At 39.9% G+C, this 6,397-nt stretch overlaps 1 long non-coding RNA gene across 1 annotated transcript in view; it reads left to right on the forward strand.

The window, feature by feature from the left end:
• Positions 1-4,501: 4,501 nt before the first annotated feature.
• Positions 4,502-6,397, forward strand: part of LOC107747257 (uncharacterized) — a 41,999-nt gene continuing 40,103 nt past the window's right edge. Inside the window, exon 1 of the long non-coding RNA XR_001640782.1 lies at positions 4,502-4,635. This is a non-coding gene — a long non-coding RNA (uncharacterized LOC107747257). The remainder of the gene's footprint in view (positions 4,636-6,397) is intronic.

The following is a 6,397-nucleotide window of genomic DNA, read 5'->3' on the forward strand; positions in this document are numbered from 1 at the left end:
ATATATGTATATATAAGTGTGACTCTGTGGTGGGTCTAAAACTTTGCTTGTGTTCCGAATATAATTCTAGTTGACTTTTTATTGAATAAAGTGCACTATACACTTTTATTTTAAAAAAAAGTATGTGAACCTGTAGGCATATGCAAATTTTTTATAACAATAATATGCTTTGTTGTTGTCACATGACCTTGTCACTTGTTTAGTTATCATTTTTAAAGTTTTGGGGGAAAAAGTCAACTTTTGAAAGTCTGATCAAACACCAAATCAAAATAAAGTTACTAAAAATCTAATCTGTTCATCACACTGCAAATGTCATGTCATAACTGCAACATATCAAATTTTCATATGGTGTATGTTGAGATATGTATCACTGTATTGATTTATACATCCTGTTCACCTTTAAACCGGTATTTTAAACTTGTCTTGGATATTTTGATCATGCAATATCTGCCGTCTGATTATAGTCAGGTATAGTGGAATATGCCGGCCCACCTGTCCTCTTAATTCCCTCCTGCACATGTGCTGCATTGAGCTGTGTTTGAGTCAAATGAGCTCTGACTGTGAGCTAACCTTAAACCGCATAAACACATTTCATTACACCAAATACACAAAATAATGTTCTTTTTAGCAGCATCATATGACCCCTTTAAGCCATTCGGCAAAGCCGGCCCAGGCTCACATAGATAGCAAACACACGGTTTCACGGCTCTCCGGAGCAGCAGCAGTACATATGTCTTGGCAATTGATCTGCTTGTTCTGGGGGGTTTTATCTTTTATATTCCTTCTGCCTTATAGGGATGATTTTAAGCATATTATTGTATAGCGGCAGCATACATATTTAAATGTTTTGTTTCTTCTTCCAGCTTTGTTGGGGGGCTATTTTATATGCTATTTATGCAGTAACAGTATGTCTTAAACACTCACGGCACCGTATTGCCATATGGTCCTCTTAATTCCCTCCTGCACATGTGCTGCATTGAGCTGTGTTTGAGTCAAATGAGCTCTGACTGTGAGCTGCCTCCTCTCCTCTCCTCTGGCTTCGGTTCATGTGTGTGTGTGTGTGGGGGGGGATCAGAGGTCAGATGCAGGTTGTAAGCATGCATGAGGAGTGAGAGTGTGCGCACATGCGTGACCAGATTGTGTTTGTCATGCAGGAAGGTTCAACACCACATTGCACAGAGGCTGAAGATCACTGCCTGGTGTTGGCTCAGATTGATATGTTCAGAATCGCATACTAACATACTGCTCTTACTACCTCTGTAGAGTGCAGTAGTATGCAAAATGTGCAATAGTACCACATTTGACAAAATGTGTAACATACTAATATCCTGCTCTTTACTATTTATGCAGTGTATAATAGGTATGCTGTGCACGATATTCAGATTTTCTCTGTATGGGTTCTCCGGATGTAGTAGTGTACTACACTGCATGGAAGACAGTAACCCACAATCCAGTGCACTCAACTTGACCTTCCATTTCCAGTGCGATGAATTGACTGTAAGTCAATTCTAATCCATATTCAATCTAGCTGACATGTTTATACACAACATTGAATTCAAAAGTGCGAAATATTTCAGAAATTCAAACTGTACAGCACAATGCAATGCATCTGACTTTATTTTCCAATTGCTGTGTGACGCACAACCAGAAATAATTACAGCCACATTTTTTTACATCACATTGGCAAAGTCAAAAATATACTACCCTTGTCCAGCTTGCAGCCGGTCCATATGACTTAATTTTCATCATCAGCATAGTCCACTCATGTTGCAGACAGAAGTGCATATATGAGTGATTTGTCCATTAGGTAGTGTGCATGCACTAAATGCGTCCATCCACGCTCACAATTAATAGAGTATACTTTGGCCTTGTCCCAAATGGAAGACTAAGCCCTTCCGGTCTTCCTCCATTCATCCTCCACATTTTTGTGACCGCTTGCTATAATGCTGCTTTGACTATTAGAAGTCTGCTGTGGAATTCGCCTCAGTGCAGACTCGGCAGGCGTGTGTTTCGAGGGCGTACAACCTTGTCATTTTTAGCACAAAAAAAAAAGACAAACAAGACACCCTATAGTTTTGTGGACTTAATGGACAAGTGCACATGACAGCCACTCTAAGTCCACAAGACCACAAGTGCACATGAAATGTGCCATTTGGGACAAGGCCTTTGAAGAATTTGCACGCTCAATTGTGCGCTAGATGGTGCAGAACATGGAAAATGAAGTATACTCGGGCCTTTAACGAGCAGGCCCTTCAAAGTGTACTCTACTGACTGTGACTGCAGTTGGGCGTGTTTGGTGCATGCGCACTACCTAGTGAAACTTCTGTTCAAATCAGTCGCTGATAACAAAAATGATGTCAGGCAGACTGAGAGTGGAACATGGACAACGGTAGCTTCATAACTTCATCTTAAATATGCATAGTTTCGTATAGGCAGACCTTCAGACTGATGGCAGGAGGTCTGGACTCCATTCCAGTTTTTATTGGCCAAGGACTGCCCACATCTGATAGACATGTAAAACGACCAATCACAGCTCATTTTGTTTAACATCATGTTTAGGCACATAAAAATGCAAAGCCGATGTTCCTACGATAACAGACCTGCATGCAAAGGAAAATAATTCATGATTTATGAACGTTGTGCAAGTTTACTGCAAAAACGCTGCAGAGTCCATGCCGTAAACTTCACATACTTTTGGAAATCCACATTGTCACAGTTGTAAAGGATTTATTTTCCATGAGTGGGTTTGATGTCACTATGGCTTTGTTTCCAGACGTACCGTTAAAGAATGCAGCACCCAGAAATCGTGTAGGACTCAACCAATCAGCTGACGACTTCAAAACTCCCAAAATGTTTCTCAAGGTGTGCTAAACTGGCCACTTCAAAGGGCCCTTCGGAATGAAGGATTTCGAATGGTACAACTGAAGGACACTTTTCACTCCCATGATTCTTAGCGCAGGTTTAATCTGTGACGCAAGATGACACAGAAGTGTGTTTCATGAAACAGTTTGTGCCCTTACCCCTTCATCCTTTCGAAGCTCGCACTCCGGAGGGTAGAGGAATTCCTTCAAAGGAATTAGGGCATAGGGATGAGGCCTTCAGAATGGAACGCAGCCTTCAAGTGCACATCAAGTGGGACACAGCCTTTCTTGATTATTATTTAAAGAAAAATACTACATGAATGTATGCCATATACAATGCATACTATGCCAAAGTAAGCTAGTATTTCATTCTAAGAAAGGCTACTTTTTTACTTAAGATTTTAATAGAAAAATTGTAGGCCTCATAGTAATTTATATATACAAGAAGTACAGTGTCCTTAGTGCTGTATTCAATAAGAAAGCTAGTCCACTCCCAACAACGTCTCTCGCACACACATACTGTGATCTCTAGATCAAAACATTCCAATAAAACATATTTTCTGTGTGACTAACACACACAGATCCGCGCTGCAGAGCTCACAGGCACATGTGATAATAGGGCTTCCAGGAAGCGTGTGCGTTCGCAGCCAGCGCTATGTGTGAGGTTTGCGCTCAGGTGCTGTAGTACAAGGCTGAGGCTGTTATCTCTCTCCTCTCAGATGAGCCTCTATTGAATGTTTCAGAGCTGCTATTACAGCTCTGATTTATGATTCTAATTACCCAGATTATATAATTAGCTAGTCAATGTCTGCATCCTGCAGGGGTGAAGTGCGCACGCAGGTGTTTATGAAAGTGTGCGGGGTTGCGTGTGCTTCAGGAGAAATGATCATCTTTTGGTAAAGGCCCGTGACAGACAGGCTGAACTGCTTCTTGTGAGGTGGTTGAGGGGTAATTGTGTGGTTTCAATGCTGCAAACTAATTTTCATAGGAGAAAAACCACACTGCTAAAAAGAAGTGCCTGTTTGAGCGTCAGACAGAAACCCTGTAGCCCCGGGACAGACAGGAGCTGTCAGCATGATTCTCCTGTGTCCTGTTTTGTTCATGTGTCAAGCCATTTTTCTCTATGGTGAGGTTACAGGTTTTCGGACTGTAAATATGCAGTAGATTTAGACATATTTAAATTTGGTCTTTTTCAAGATCATTTGTAAAATTATGAACAAGTAATCTAGAGATCTCTACAGTGTTCTCTTATAAAAAAAAAAAACTAAAAAAAAACTAAATAAATAAATAATGCATAAAAATGTGGTAATACCATGGTATTGTGATGTTAATATTATGAGTCATCAAATATAATTGTAAAAGTGGTTGAATTCCGTAGAATTCGGAATACCATACTACATTTACTATTTCTGGCATGCAAATATGACAGAAAGATCAGACTGATAATAATCTGAATTCAGCCAATTATTATTTTCAAACAGGTTTCCCCCGACCACTGTCCCTGTCCGTCATTGATCGCTCAAACAAGTAATCCCGCCCCCAAGCTCTCGCCATTGGTTGCGACAACTGTTAATTAAACAGTCCAGTATTTTGATTGGTCAAATAAGATGTTATTTCGCACATTAGCGTACCGGAATTACACCGTTTTTAATCGCTTCATGTTTTGTGTTGTTTACTGCATGAACACTCGACGCGCGTCGCTGTTTTGACCTCTGTCTGGAAATAATTCTTTGGCAGAGCGAAAGTGAACACAATAACCCCTCATATTTGAAACGTAAGTGAGATTTTGCTTAGTTACATACATCGTTTATATTACTATATTGACTTACCATGGTATTCCAATGAACACAATATCAGCACAATAGCTGTCTTGTCTGAAACGTAAAGTGCTTGCATATACCTTTTAATTGTACAATAGTATTTAAAATTCTATGGTATTACTATTGTGCATGTCCAGCCATGCCATTATAGGGCCATTATCAACACATAATGTCAACACAACATTGTGTTCTTTGGTGTATTTTTGGGTTAGCGTTGCTGCTGTCATTTTATTTGTCATGGAATTACTTATTTGGATAATTGGCAAATAATGTAAACTTAATCCCCCAGTAACAATATTTTTTTAATTTTCTTAGGTTTATTCATTGTATAAAGGAAAGTGTTCATTTGCTGTAACCAATATCTGTGTAAAACTTTAAGATTTGTTTGCAGTTCACTTAAATAGGCTGTACTGACATATTATTTATTTATTTATTTATTTTTTACAAATAATAATATCATAAATGCTTGTTACATGCTGTTGAAATGTTTAAATGGTTCTAAATGAGATGTTTAAAGTAGTTCTATTTGAAGTGTATGCTGTGACATTGCTGTCACTGCTGGACATGTAATGTTAACTACCAGATTTGTACTTTCCATTAATTCTAATTTGCTGTATTGACTATTTTAATGCTGCATGCAGTTTTTCTCGCCTGGTGTCATTTGCAGAATGAGGTTGTGCTGTCAAACATGTGGCTGGTCTGTTTGTGTAGGAAGTATGAAGGTATTTTTGGTGCAAAACAACTGAGCGTCTGTGACAGCGGAATTAGTAGCTGTAGAGAATAGCCACACATTTGTATCAGTCAATTTGAAGTCACAGACAAAAGTTGCAAACTTGTAGATTTTTTTTCTCTCTCCCACAAACGCAACACAACAGTTACACCTTCTCGAATCCTTTATTGCAGGTGCACAAATCCTATTCTACGAATCACAAATCAAGAAACTCTACGCTCACATATTTTGCTACTATTGCTGCAGTGAATATGGTGCAAAACACATTCACACACCTGCATCAAAAATGTGAAGTCACGGACACATTTTGTACATCTGCAAATCAGTATGTGAATTCTTGCAATGAGATTTGCACATTTGTAGAATGTTTATTTATTTATTAATTTTTTTCTTGGATGCTTTTTCTAGCGCAAACACAAGTGCACAATGACAACGGCGTGAATCTGCTGCTACGAGTCTCAAATGCTGTTTTTCAATTGCAAATGAAGTTTCAGGGGGCAGTCGTGGCCTAATGGATAGAGAGTCGGACTAGTAACCGAAGGTCGCGGGTTTGAGTTCTGGTCCGGCAGGGATTGTAGGTAGGGGGGGGAGTGGATAACCAGCGCTCTCTTCCACCCTCAATACCACGACTGAGGTGAGAACCTTGAGCAAGGAACTGAACCCCCACTGCTCCCCGGGCATTGGCTGCCCACTGCTCCGGGTGTGTGTGTGCTCACTACTGTGTGTGTGCACTTGGATAGGTTAAATGCTGAGCACAAATTCCGGGTATGGGTCACCATACTTGGCCACACGTCACTTCACTTTTACTTGAACTTTCGCGCACTCTCCCTTTTGCACCACATATCTGTGTAAAATATGTGCATTTGTGCATCTGTAGAGGCAACGGCGGGCATTCTTTAAAGATCAGAGCATTTTGGCCAATCAGAAGAGCTAGTTTGGACGTCTATCAGCAGTGAGGGGGAAAAAAAAAAAAAAGAGCTCCGCGA

The sequence above is a fragment of the Sinocyclocheilus rhinocerous genome, unplaced genomic scaffold (assembly GCF_001515625.1).
Source record: "Sinocyclocheilus rhinocerous isolate Xijiao unplaced genomic scaffold, SAMN03320098_v1.1 scaffold1069, whole genome shotgun sequence".
In the NCBI taxonomy this organism is placed as follows: domain Eukaryota; kingdom Metazoa; phylum Chordata; class Actinopteri; order Cypriniformes; family Cyprinidae; genus Sinocyclocheilus; species Sinocyclocheilus rhinocerous.